Below are 14,825 nucleotides of genomic sequence, written 5' to 3'. Positions count from 1 at the left end.
ATAGGCATGGAAAGAGAGACAAAATTAAATACAGGGTGTCTGATGGGAAATATTCCGGTAATCTATCAACTCACCATGTGGAGTTGTCAATGAATCGACGAGCTCACTGAAGGGAAACTTTATGAATTGTTCTAGTTTATATAATCAAATTAAATAAAAATAATTTTATATACAAGATCATGTTATTATCAAAAATTCACAGCATTCAAATGTAGAAAGCAGTAATTATGGAAATAATCATAAACCAAATTTGAATAAGAAAAACATCGCCATAGTTTCAATTTCAATTCAAAAGCCAATAACGGAGAAAATACAACAGACGAGATCTTTCACTCTTGCTATGACAATAATTACTTGAGTCTCTCTTGAATTGGATGAACAGAGATTCTGCTACCTTAACCCTAATAGGGATCACACCCCTTTATAATCCTTAGATCCAAAACTCATTAATCGTCCATCATTATTAACGATAATGAATTAATGTATTCCACACGTACAATTTACATTCAATAGCATACAAACCCACAATAAACACAATTAGATCACTTTATTCAGTTCGTCCACAACGACATATATCTGTGTATTATTAAGTAACATGTAAACCCATCAAAATTGAAAAATTAAATCCAATAATCTCTCATTTGGATTATATGTAATTCTGTATATAATATAATTAAATCTTAGTTGGGCTCAGCAATGTCATACCTTAGGTTGAACATACTTTTAAAATAATTTAGTCAATTAATTTCACTAGTATAAGACTAAAGAGGTCATAGTTATCTAACTTGTAATAAGCTATATCAAAAATCACAATACAAATGTCATCAATGATATAGATTTGATTTGGATGTGTGATATGAGAATTACATAAAATATGATCTGCACGTGTCAATACTCAACTGATTCTCTTTATAACTCAAATGAGTTCAAATCATGTTTACAAATATATCATATGTAAAATTGCAACAATAAACCATGATTATCCTTATGACTCCAACCATATCATATTTACAAATATCAAATGCAAACTATAATAGTAAATCTTGATATCTTTATTTAGAGTGTTAAAATAAAAGACATATCTATAAACTTAAGTACACACAATAAACAAAAATATATGTGTTTATTACTATAGAGTATCAAATATTGAATACAAATTCCTAGTAAATGTGTACTTCATCTAAAGGAAGAACCTCCATATTCATCACATTAATGAAATACCTTAAGCATCAAACATTTGGTAAGCAAATTTGCTAATATGAAATCTGTGTTGGTATGTTCTAACATCACTAAACTACTCTGAACTCGTTCTTTAACTATCAAGAATTTAATGTCAATGTGTTTAGATTTCGACAAGCTACGATTGTGCTTAAAATATAATTTTACAGTTTTATTATCATAGTTGATCCTTAATAGTTTATCAATACCAACGACAATCTACAATGCTGTGTTAAAGTTCCATATCTATATTCCATGATTGGATGCTTCACATCAAACTATAAATTTTGCTTCCATCATGGAAGTCACTACAAGCATCTGTTTGAAGTTTTTTCATAAGATAATGCCTTTAGAAAGCATGAAGACATAACTTGAGATGAATCTCCTTACTGTCCAAGCATCTAGTAAAGTCAGAGTCTGAATATCCAATCACTTCTAGATGACTGGACCTCATATATGTAAGCATGTACTCCTTGAAAGTCCAAGTATATCCCCTTGAATGATTATGTCATATATATATGTCTAATACAAAAGATGTTTCACTAAGATCCTTCATTTCAAAATTACCTAATAGAAATAAATTGGTTTAATGTAGCATGCTCTTATTATTGTCTGTTAACAAAATATCATTGACAAACAGGACAAGTACAACAAACTTGCTCCCACTAAACTTGACATAAATACATTAATCAATTGGGTTCTCCTTAAAATCATATGAAATAACTACTTGATCACATTTTTAGCACCACTAATGGAATGTCTACTTTAAACCATAAATGAACTTCTTTAATTTACATACTAGGTATTTTTAATCCTGATATTCAAAATTTTTTAGCTATACCATGTATATAGTCACCCTAATATTACTATTAAGGAATGCAGTCTTTACATCTATTTGATGTAACTCTAAGTCATAATAAATTATAAGTGCCATGATTACCCTAAGGGAGTTTTTTTTTTCAAAACTAGTGAGAAAAATTCTTTGTAATAAATATCCTTCTTCTGAGTAAATCTCTTATCAATAAAATGAGCTTTATACTTTTCAATGTTGGTGTCGAATCCTGTTTGATTTTAAATATCCATTTACAACCAACATGTTTCATTCCTTCAGGCAATATAATTCAATAAGTTCTCAAATGTTATTCTTTGCCATGGACTTCATCTCTTCTTTTATGGCACTACAAGAATGGAGTCATTTAGCGACGAAGTTTTTTCGTCGCTAAGTTAACTTTTTCGTCGCTAACAGACTTTAGCGACGATATTTATTCGTCGCTATTTTTGTCGCTATAAGCTTGTCGCAAATCATGGTTAGCGACGAATTATGATTGGTTCGTCGCTAACATTAGCGATGAAACAGTAATCGTCGCTAATCACTTAAAATTCGTCGCTAATATTAGCGACGATTTATTAAAATTTTCGCCGTAAAATTGATCAATATTAGCGACGAATTAGATACAACTCGTCGCTAATTAGGGTTTCAGCAAGTGTTTCCGGTATCTACCTTTAGCGACGAATTCATAAAAGTCGTCGCTAACCCTCGATCAGTTGGCGACGATTCCGTATGAATTCGTCGCTAACCTTCTATTTTTTTTTCAGATGTTAGCGACGAATTCAGAAAATTCGCCGCTAACCATTCGATTTTTACCCATCGATTGGCGACGAATTCGTAAGAATTCGTCGCTAACCTTCGGTTTTTTTCCAGATTCTCGTTGTTTTGCCCTTTTTTCCCTGAATCTACATCGATACATAACAATAAATTCACACATTACAATTCACAATTCACAACAATCACAATTCACACAGAATTCACAACAATCACAATAGAATTCACACAGAATTCACAACAACCATTAAACTTCGGCAGTTTTACAAAATCCAGTTCAAATGCAGTTTACAAAAACTTCGGCAGATTGGGTTCAAATGTGCAGTTTACAAAATCTGAACTTAAACACCAGTGTCATTACAGTTCGATCATTAAACACCAGAAATCTGAACTTAAACACCAGAAATCAGTGAGCTTGCCTTACAGTTCCATCATTAGAAAGACACCAGTTGTTCAATGGTTCTCCCATGCCCTATACAAGTTCAAACACCAATTTAAATATTGAAAGCACCAAATAGGAAATTTGCAGTGAAAATCAAAGGAAATTTAAGTAACTAAAAGAGGAGTAGATGGCCTTAGCCAACCTGATATACAACTTGCATTTTGTTTAACATACAATATTATTTTCATCATTTCATGTGTCTATCCTATTCATCCTTTTCAATTTGTTGCTTTGTTAAACCAGCTCCAATCAACTTGAAACTAAGCTCAAACAAGATGAATTGGACCTACTCCACGTTTCAGAACTAGCATCAGCTAAATAACGGAATTGAAAAAACAGGAAGCGTGGAATTCTACTGCTTGATTTCCATATCCATTAATCTCTGTAACTCACAAGCAATATGTGGGGGAAGGGATCGGAGAGCCAGTGTTGCATTAATTTGGAGAGAGAAAGAGAAAGATGCCACCCTTAATTATTTCCTTTTTCTTTTGTTTCATTACAAAAATTTATATCTTTAATAACAATTTATCAGGAATTTAATATCTGTTATCATTCAAAATAATAAGTGGAACAAAATCTATCTATCAAGGGAAAGAAAAGACCCACTTGCAATAGGCAAACAGTAAACTTTATATTCATTGTAATGAAGATCAGAAGAAGATAGATAGAACAGCAAAAAGTGCTGTATATATACTACAGCAATGGAGTTGAGTTTTGCAATGGATGATGACATGAAGGACTCAAATACAAACAAGGTGCCAAATTTTGCCACACTAGCTCAAAAGTATTCTAATCATGGACTATTATCCATCTTATTATATCCACTTTTTAAGTGTGACATTCACATCTCCTACTTGTCATTTTAATTAGTTATTATCAACAGTAATTATTGAATGACGTAACTAATTATATCAGAAAAAACAAGACATTTTCCGTGTTTTCATGCCTAAGGCAATTGCAGTTAAAGTTATTCTGGTTATGTTGCATTTGAGACTTCTAGGATCATCACTTGGACTTAGAGGTGTTTCGTGAGATTAAACTAATTAATAAATTGATAATATATATGTGTTTACCTATGCCTGAAAAGAACTATAGAAGTAGATTAGTCGATTAATTGTCGCTTTTAAACTAATTGTCGCTTTTGAACACTTAAAATCTTTAGTAGATTAGCCTACCAGGAAGGTGGTTGCAATATTTAGTTTAGTAATTAAACAATCATTGAGATGAAAAGATTTAACATACCATCACAACCTAAGGTGCAGGGGGAGGTGGAGCTGAAGAAGAATCATGGATTAAAGATTGTACCGCTCCAGGTGCCAACCGATTAAGAATTTGTTCAAATATATCTTGTCTAGATCTCATTGCTTGCAACTGATCTTGGGTGCTTGCTAACTGATCCTGAGTGCTTGCTAATTGAAGTCGGGTGGTCGCTAACTCTGCTTCAGTGCCTTCGAGCCTTTCACGCAGTGCTGTATTAGTGGTTCTAGATGAGGAGGTGGCATCTGAAGAAGTGGACCTAACTGGCTTTGGCCCACTTCCAAGTCCTCTAATATAGCCCGAGCGTGTACCGAGGACTCGATCACAAACTGTATCGGCAATTTGTACTGCATCGATGTCATTTCCTGAAGTTTCTTGTGTCTGAACATATTCATCACGCAGTCTGACCATATCATCCTAAGAATAACAAATATGTTAAAATATATATAAAATTAATTCTACATGATTAATAACAAATTTAGTAAATTATTAATAACTTACGTATGCAGTTGCGGCCCTCTCCCCAACCCACCCTTTTGACGTGCTGTAATGAGTTTCATTAAAGACAGTAATCCGATCTTTTCGCTGTGACTGATCGATCTGAAAAAATTAATGTGTTAATATTGTAATTCATACATTATATATACGATAGTTATACAATTTATACTTACACCGTCATAACTGTATTGAATAAATGATTTAGAGCCTCCCCGATGATTAAATGGAAGTTTTGCCCGATTTTCAACATTTTTTGCAGATCGTGCCTATCATACAAAAATCTATATGAATAATATAATGCTGCTTCAAACATTGAAGTATAACTTCCTCTCATATCATTTGTGATTCAGCTATTTCAGGGATATCATCGAATTGAGGTGCGATTATCTGATGTTGATATTTTGTGCATTTCTTATGAAAATTCCAGACTTTATATAATTTGTCAAATCCCCACCTATAAAGATGTCCTCGAACATAATCCAATTCATATTTAAACAAATTGCCACACCGCCGACATGGACAACGAATTGTTGATAAATTCTCTCTTATCATATAATTCTCCGCCATCTTTAAGAACTCATGTAACCCATTTATGTATTCATGGCTAATCCGATTCTCGATCATTATCCAATTTTTGTCCATATTTAAACAACCTGGTGAAATACATGAAAAATTTCATACGATAAAATAACTCAAAAAAATCATATAAATATGTGTTGACACAAACCCGAACAATTGACAGAAACCGAGAATCCCTCAAATCGGGACATAACAATAGGGAGATTATAAATGATATAATGAGCATAAGAGAATTAAAAATAAAGCAAAACCTGAAATCCCTACATGTGTTGAAGCCTAGTTGATTTCAAGCCCCTAGAGTTGTTGGAGGCACTTAAGGACATAGACAATAAGAGCATCTTACGATAATTGTTATTATATTTCGAGGTTCCCTTATACCAAATTAATATAGACAATTTAGCCTCAAGTCTACGTTAAGGCAGCTCAAATGACTTTTTTGTGCTCAATTTCAGTCCACTCAAATTATAGACTTCAAAACATATATATAGACAATTTTTGCCATGATAGTCAGGATAGTTCTACTTGTACAAAAATAAAAATCAAATGTTAACTGTAAAAACAGCCACAACTACCTGTCCATTTTTCTAATGGATTCTCTTCATCAAGCCATATATATAAGTCTGAACTATTTTGTATTGTTTATATGGATCTTATCCATAATCTTTATATCAATTAAATTGCTATATAGTATATTAACTTGAGTTTTCTATAGTCACCCTATACTCTCTAAGCCTTCAACTCGTCTTGATATCATGGATTTACTAAACAAATTAGTGAAGAACTAGAGTACTACCAAGCTAACTAGGCTTTGTTCCCATCTGTGGTACCTATCTAACTCGTCTTGATATCTCCACAGACGCAACAGTATAAACTCTGATGATTTATCGATCATCTCCAAACATATACCATCTTAAACTACTTTATCTTATCTAGTAAAGTCTGGCATTCTTATCTTTGCTTAATTAACTTATTTTTAAAGTAATTTTACCTAAAGGCTGAGGGGGCAGCAGAGGAGGCGGAGGAGGCAGCAAATCCGGAGACTCGGGCAGAGCAGGCGCCGGAGGGGGGAGCACAGCCGCGGAGACGGGCACGAAGGCAGCGGTGGCGCAGGAGAAAGGAAGACGGCAGACTCGGGCAGAGCAGGCGCCGGAGGGGGCAGCACAGCCGCGGAGACGGGCAGCGAAGGCAGCGGTGGCGCAGGAGAAAGGCAGACGGCAGACTCGGGCAGAGCAGGCGCCGGAGGCAGCACAGCCGCGGAGACGGGCAACGAAGGCAACGGTGGCGCAGGAGAAAGGAAGAAGCGGGGGCAGGGGCGCAGGAGAAAGGAAGAGGCGGAGCGGTCGGGCGAGAAAGGCAGAGAAGAGAAGTTCGGCGAGAAACGAAGGAGCGGTCGGGTATCGGGTAAGTAAGCTAGGGTTTTTTAACGAATGTTAGCGGCGAAATCTTAAATTCGTCGCTAACTACAAACTCTTAGCGGCGAATTAGTTTGTTTCGTCGCTAATTATTAGTTTTGCGACGATATATACAATGTCGTCGCTAAGTATTAGCAACGAAATTAAAAATTTCGCCGCAAAAACTATAGTTAGCGACAAAATTGGATATTTCGCCGCAAAACATATATTTAGCGACGAAAATTAAATTCGTCGCTAATAATTCGTCGCTATTTTTATGATTTGTTGTAGTGTGATCTCCTTTCCCTAGTGGATCTATTTAGTGGCACCTATATATGAGGTGGTTGGAACACCTGCTCAACTATAGGAGGTAATACCTCAATCTGAGCAGATGGTCCCTCCATTTGTCCTTGAGGTGGCATGTGACTATTTGTTGATGCAATCATACCCTAGATGTGAAGTTTTAATATTTGACAACTATTTAAGTTTAAGTAAATAAGTTTGAACTTACTTGTGCGACGAGTGTGCAGGGAAAATCCTCACATGTTAGAGCCCAGATGTAATGCATGAAAAGTCCAAGAAGGTTGAAGACCAGATTCTTGGCAAGAGGAAGTTTGTGTAGGTCAGAAGATCAGATGCAAGGCATGAAAAGTCCAAGAAGGTCAAGGACTAGAGTCTTGGCAAAAGAAGGAAACCCGAGCATATCACAGATCGAATGTAGTGGTGGAAGAAGACTCGGAGATAAGGAAGCTCCAAGCATGAAAGTCCAGAGAATAAAAGGTTCATCTAGCATCAAGTACTTGGGATCGAGAATAGAGATGGTTAGGCAATTTCATTTGTTAGAGTAGCTGATAGAAGGGGATCAATCGATTGATAAAGGGATCAATTGATTAATACTGTGCCGTCTGGTTCAAATCGATCTATTAATCAATTGATGCTTACATTAATAGATTAATACTGATTAGAAATTAAACAGAAACATATTAGATGAAATTATTCGATTCGACTGATGGCATCTATCGATTGATCGTGGACATTGATGAGTGACATTTTCTGCGGGTAGATTAGGGCTAGATTGGACTGGTTTGGACCACATTTCATATCATAAGTAGGGATTTTGGATTATTTTTTTAATTTGGATAAATTTATGGGCTTTATTGCAATTTGCATTAATTTATAGAAATTTATGGATATTAATTTGTGCACTTTATTTTTACAGGAAATTAAATTTGAAGGATGGTTCGAGTCCGGGTCAAGTCAGAGTCAAATGGGTTCAATTGGATTCGAAATCAACTTAGTCCAAGCTGATGGTTCAACTCGTGTGCAATTTAAAGATCAATTTAGATCAATCCAAAGAAATCAGCTAAACCCAAGGCAAATTCGGGCTAAATCAGTTAAATGGCTCAGCTCAAGCCCAACCCAAACTCAATTCAAGCTAAATTTCAACAATGTGATTGAGCTGGACCAAGTCAATGTTGGATAAAAGGAAAGAGAGTTCAACCCAAATCCAATTCAGATCATTTCAACCAGCCCAACAAAGCAAGCCCAACAATTTCGACCCACTGTTCAAGCCCAACATCAACAGCCCAAGCCACTTCAATAAAACCGGTCCGGTCTGGTTCATCAAATGTGGTCCGATTCAGTCAAAAGCAACCGGTCCAGTGGTTCATCGCATTAGGTTAAAAGCAGAAGACGACTTACGAAGAATTAGGCTCGGCGCATTTCTTCTCTTCCGCGATTTCTACATTGTTCATCGTCTTCGCCGCCGCGATTTCGAGTCGTCGCGCGCGCACCTTCCTTCGTCATCTCCCACTCCGATCAACCCCTGAGCTGTGGCCGACGTCCACGAAGATCCACGAGCACCGACGACAATGCAGGGGAGCGGCCGTGAGTGATTTGCTCCAGCGCGGTTTCTCTTCAACCCTCCGGTTCTTTGGCGGCTGTGAGTGGTTTGCTCCAGTTGTTGAAGGCCGATAGTACTTCAAGAGTATTCAGCGTGAGTGATTTGCTCCATGGAATCTCTGTAGCACCCGCATCCACCGAAACCCAGCACGGGACGCCGGCTGTGCTTCGACCATCCCCTTCACCGAAGACGCGAGGTAAGGTATTGTTTGGCTTTCTGGCTTGTTTGTGGTTTTGCAAGGCTGAGCAGTGGTGAATCTGGCATTCTTCCCCGATTTGAGCTCGTCGGCGGTTGGTTTATCTCCGACGGTGTTCTTCCATCCACGTTGGTGCAAGTTGCTCAGAATGGTGTCAAGCTGCTGTTTGGGAGCTGATCGGAGCCATCCATTCACTTCCATTCACCTCCATCCGCATTCCACCATTCCTCTGTTCGTCACTGTTCCAACCGAAAGGGAAGAACATATTCTAACCCTAATTTTCCCTTAGCATTAGTTGTTTACTTCTGTAGTTGTATTATTTGTTAGCTGACTTAAATCAAAACCCCCAATCATTGTTTGATTTTGTTGTTGTTCGGTTGAAATTGAAGTGGAAATGTTAGCAATTGCTAAATTAAATTGAATTGAATACCAAAGATGGATTTGAGTTGTTCATGTGTGTATCAAATGAATCTGTTGGTTGTATGTTGATAGAGAATGGTGAATGTGATTTAGAATTAGAATGCATGGGTGTGGTGATTCATAGGCCTATTAATGTGAATTCTTTGAGTTGATGTTTGAATTGGAAAAGTTGAGCATGCTTGTTAGCTGATTAAGGATGATTGAATATCTTGTTGTTGTGTTATGGTCAAGCTTAGAAGATGTATATTGAAATGTAGTTGTGGAAGCCATGTTGTTGATGTTGTAAAGATATTTGTATGGATTGATTTGTTGCATGAATTGAATAATTATTTTAAAGTCCTCAGTTATGATTTGTTGATATCTTTGTTGTTTAATGCTAGAAATGGATGTGTTTAGATGAGTTCATGAACTTCTATTTTCGCTATTGATTGTGAGGTGTGCTTGATGTATAAGTATGGGATTTGCCATGAGATGTGAATTATGAGCATGCTCTTTGTTTGCTTCATTAAAATTGTTGATACCATGGTTGTGTTTGTGAACCGGTTCAAATTAACTTAGATCAGTTGAATAATTTGTAAGTTGTGTAAGTAGTTGTACTTTAATGTAATTATGTAAAGTATGTTGTAATTGTAACATAGTTGTTGTGTATATAAATTGTAAATGATGTATAGCTAATATTCTTTCGTTGTAAGTATTAAATGATTTGTTGTATGTATAATTTGTAAATAGGATGTATGATTTGAATTGATTTGTAAATAATGTAGATTTAGAATTATTTTGTTTATTATAGTATTTAATTGTGAATAAATGAAATTGCTTGTAGATAGGAATGAATAAAACACAATAAAAATCCTGTGACAGTTTTAGAATAACATCCTGTCATTGAGTCCGATAGAGACGACCCAGACCTCCCTATACCATTTAAGGCGATAATAAGAGGTTTGATAAATAAATAAATAATTAATTTTGATTGGTGTAAGTGACACATTTAATAAAGAGAATAATGTAAAAAGTATATAAATAAAAATCCCATACAAAACACACACATCAAAATTTTAGCGCCGTTGCAGGAGATTCAAATAGTGTTTGTTTATTTTAGATTGTACATAGGTATTCTTATTTATTTATTCATTTCATTCATTTATTTGTTTATTCATTGATTCATTTATTTATTCTTTTATTCTTTTATTTATTTTTTTATTCTTTTATTCTAATGATCTTGAGGGTGTTGATTTTAGGTGCACTAATGCTTGTTCGTGACTTGTCTATATTGGAGAGGTGCACGAAAGTGTAGGGAATTACATTGAGTCCCTAAGGTCACTTTCATCTATTTTGGTGGATCCGTCTGCAGAGTTGAGAACCCAGGGCGATCAAGAATCAAGGGACTCCTCTAGCGACGATCCATCTTCCCAAGGAAAGGGGAGTAAACTATCTTTTCTTGTTTTTCTTTCTTTTTCTGTATATAGTTGTTTAGTTCTTTTGATTCTTTTCTGTAAATAAGATGTGTATAAGTAGGATGTGTATAGTATTCATTATTGTTTGTTTCCTTTCTTTGTACATATCACATGACTTAGTTTAGGATGTATATAATGATTCATTTGTTCTTTCTTAGCTTAGGTTGTATATAAATAACGTAGTTTAGGATATGTATATTTATTTATTTATGATTCTTCCCCAATAAATTTTCCTCCCTTGCATGACTTGATCATCTTAGGAATTGTGATAACTTAGTTATCTAAGTTTGTCGAATTTTAGAGGTTTATAGACATGAAGGAGTTCCTGGTTATGTGAGGATACAATCTAGTGATGGATTTTACCTTAAATAGTTGAGATGATGACTATTTCTTTTACCTAGTGAGGACTGAGTCTGATTTCTATTGTTGTGGGGCACTTATGGTAAATGTCACTCTAGAACTTGCTCTGATTCTGTCAAGACCACATTACCATAGGGTTGCATAATTTCATGAAGATCATTCTTTCATTCCTTTATTCATTCATTCTTTTCTATTAGTTTAGGTTTTCGAATAATTCATCTCTTGTGTATCATATTTTTTTTACAATCTCTTTCATCACTATTTTCCTTGGATTTGGGAACCTTACTTGCTGAGATGAAATTTTGCCCAGGACGGACAAAAATTTAAGTGTGGGGGTGTGTGTATTGAGTTCACCATCGACAGACTTTCATGTTGTTTGTAGATAGATTGTCATTATTTTATTTTGGTTGTATTTCATTTTTTTTTCTTATTTTATTTTGTTTGTGTCCATTTTTTAGATAAGTTCAAAAAAAAATCTATGGAAAAAAAACACAGAAGTGAACAAAAAGGGAAAAAAATTCAAAAAAAAAAGAAAAAAAAAAGTTTAGTTCTTTTTGAATAAAATAAAAATAAAGGTTTGAGTTGGTGAAAATTATTTGGGATAGTTGGTAGTGAGTTTTTGCATTTTTTATTTCTCCTATTGAGTTTTATTGTAGACATGAGATGGTTTAGTGTAGGAGAGATTAGAAGTTGTTACCTTGCTATTAGCTCACCCCACATTAGCTTGGTTTGAGTTTTACCAGGCATGATTCCATTGATTCATCTATGAAGCATGTCATTTTCCCATTTCTTCCACTTGTATTTATTATCTTCATTTTCCCCTTACACATTATTTTCTTTCCCTTATTCCTTATTCCTTATTCTTTTGTTTATTTGTTATTCATTATTCATTATTCTTTAGTCATTCTTCTTTTGCAATAAATCTTCATGGATTATGTGACTTTATGCATATGATAGTGGTGGAGATTAGAAGAAGAGCAAGCATATGGTAGTGCATGATCCATAGGTAGCTTGAGAGAGATTCACTTTTCACATGATTATGAGGATGAGCGCCACATTATTTATCCTGTGAGGTTTTTTTTGTAGTCATCATTCTCAATTTATTTAGGGTGAATTGAAATTGCTATTTTGTTGATCCATGTGAAAATTGAATTCTGGATTGCTTGGGTTTCTAAGATTTGACATTCTTATTTAATTGGTTGTTGCAATTTTCTAATTTGATTGATATTGTAGGGTGGAAAATAAATGTATATTAGTTACTTTCACGGGACGTGAAAGAATAAGTGTGGGGGATTTGATGAGTGACATTTTCTGCGGGTAGATTAGGGCTAGATTGGACTGGTTTGGACCACATTTCATATCATAAGTAGGGATTTTAGACTATTTCTTTAATTTGGATAAATTTATGGGCTTTATTGAAATTTGCATTAATTTATAGAAATTTATGGAAATTAATTTATGCACTTTATTTTTACAGAAAATTAAATTTGAAGGATGGTTCGAGTTCGGGTCAAGTCAGAGTCAAATGGGTTCAATTGGATTCGAAATCAACTTAGTCCAAGCTGATGGTTCAACTCGTGTGCAATTTGAAGATCAATTTAGATCAATCCAAAGAAATCAGCTAAACCCAAGGCAAATTCGGGCTAAATCAGTTAAATGGCTCAGCTCAAGCCCAACCCAAACTCAATTCAAGCTAAATTTCAACAATGTGATTGAGCTGGACCAAGTCAATGTTGGATAAAAGGAAAGAGAGTTCAACCCAAATCCAATTCAGATCATTTCAACCAGGCCAACAAAGCAAGCCCAACAATTTCGACCCACTGTTCAGGCCCAACATCAACAGCCCAAGCCACTTCAATAAAACTGGTCCGGTCTGGTTCATCAAATGCGGTCCGATTTAGTCAAAAGCAGCTGGTCCAGTGGTTCATTGCATTAGGTTAAAAGCAGAAGACAGCTTACGAAGAATTAGGCTCGGTGCATTTCTTCTCTTCCGTGATTTCTACACTGTTCATCGTCTTCGCCGCCGCGATTCCGAGCCGTCGCGCGCGCACCTTCCTTCGTCATCTCCCACTCCGATCAACACCTGAGCTGTGGCCGGCGTCCACGAAGATCCACAAGCACCGAGACAACGCAGGGGAGCGGCCGTGAGTGATTTGCTCCGGCGCGGTTTCTCTTCAACCCTCCGGTTCTTTGGCGGCTGTGAGTGGTTTGCTCCAGTTGTTGAAGGCCGACAGTACTTCAAGAGTATTTGCGTGAGTGATTTGCTCCGCGGAATCTCTGTAGCACCCGCATCCACCGAAACCCAGCATGGGACGCCGATTGTGCTTCGACTATCCCCTTCACCGAAGACGCGAGGTAAGGTATTGTTTGGCTTTCTGACTTGTCTGTGGTTTTGCAAGGTTGAGCAGCGACGAATCTGGCGTTCTTCCCCGATTTGAACTCGTCGGCGGTTGGTTTATCTTCGGCGGTGTTCTTCCATCCACGTTGGTGCAAGTTGCTCAAAATGGTGTCAAGCTGCTGTTTGGGAGCTGATCGGAGCCACCCATTCACTTCCATTCACCTCCATCCGCATTCCACCATTCCTCTGTTCGTCACTGTTCCAACCGAAAGGGAAGAACAGATTCTAACCCTAATTTTCCCTTAGCATTAGTTGTTTACTTCTGTAGTTGTATTATTTGTTAGCTGACTTAAATCAAAACCCCCAATCATTGTTTGATTTTGTTGTTAACTGAAATTGAAGTGGAAATGTTAGCAATTACTAAATTGAATTGAATTGAATACCAAAGATGGATTTGAGCTGTTCATGTGTGTATCAAGTGAATCTGTTGGTTGTATGTTGATAGAGAATGGTGAATGTGATTTAGAATTAGAATGCATGGGTGTGGTGATTCATAGACCTATTAATGTGAATTCTTTGAGTTGATGTTTGAATTGGAAAAGTTTAGCATGCTTGTTAGCTGATTGAGGATGATTGAATATCTTGTTGTTGTGTTATGGTCAAGCTTAGAAGATGTATATTGAAATGTAGTTGTGGAAGCCATGTTGTTGATGTTGTAAAGATATTTGTATGGATTGATTTGTTACATGAATTGAATAATTGTTTTAAAGTCCTCAGTTATGATTTGTTGATATCTTTGTTGTTTAATGCTAGAAACGGATGTGTTTAGATGAGTTCATGAAGTACTTGCTATTTTCGCTATTGATTGTGAGGTGTGCTTGATGTATAAGTATGAGATTTGTCATGAGATGTGAATTATGAGCATGCTCTTGTTTTCTTCATTAAAATTGTTGATACCATGGTTGTGTTTGTGAACCGGTTCAAATTAACTTAGATCAGTTGAATAATTTGTAAGTTGTGTAAGTAGTTGTACTTTAATGTAATTATGTGAAGTATGTTGTAATTGTAACATAGTTGTTGTGTGTGTAAATTGTAAATGATGTATAGCTAATATTCTTTGGTTGTAAGTATTAAATGATTTGTTGTATGTATAATTTGTAAATAGG

Source organism: Curcuma longa, chromosome 18 (genome assembly GCF_044706935.1).
Source record: "Curcuma longa cultivar G26 ecotype Majalengka, Jawa Barat chromosome 18, ITB_CL_G26_1.1, whole genome shotgun sequence".
NCBI lineage: Eukaryota > Viridiplantae > Streptophyta > Magnoliopsida > Zingiberales > Zingiberaceae > Curcuma > Curcuma longa.
This window is presented reverse-complemented; position numbering follows the sequence as displayed.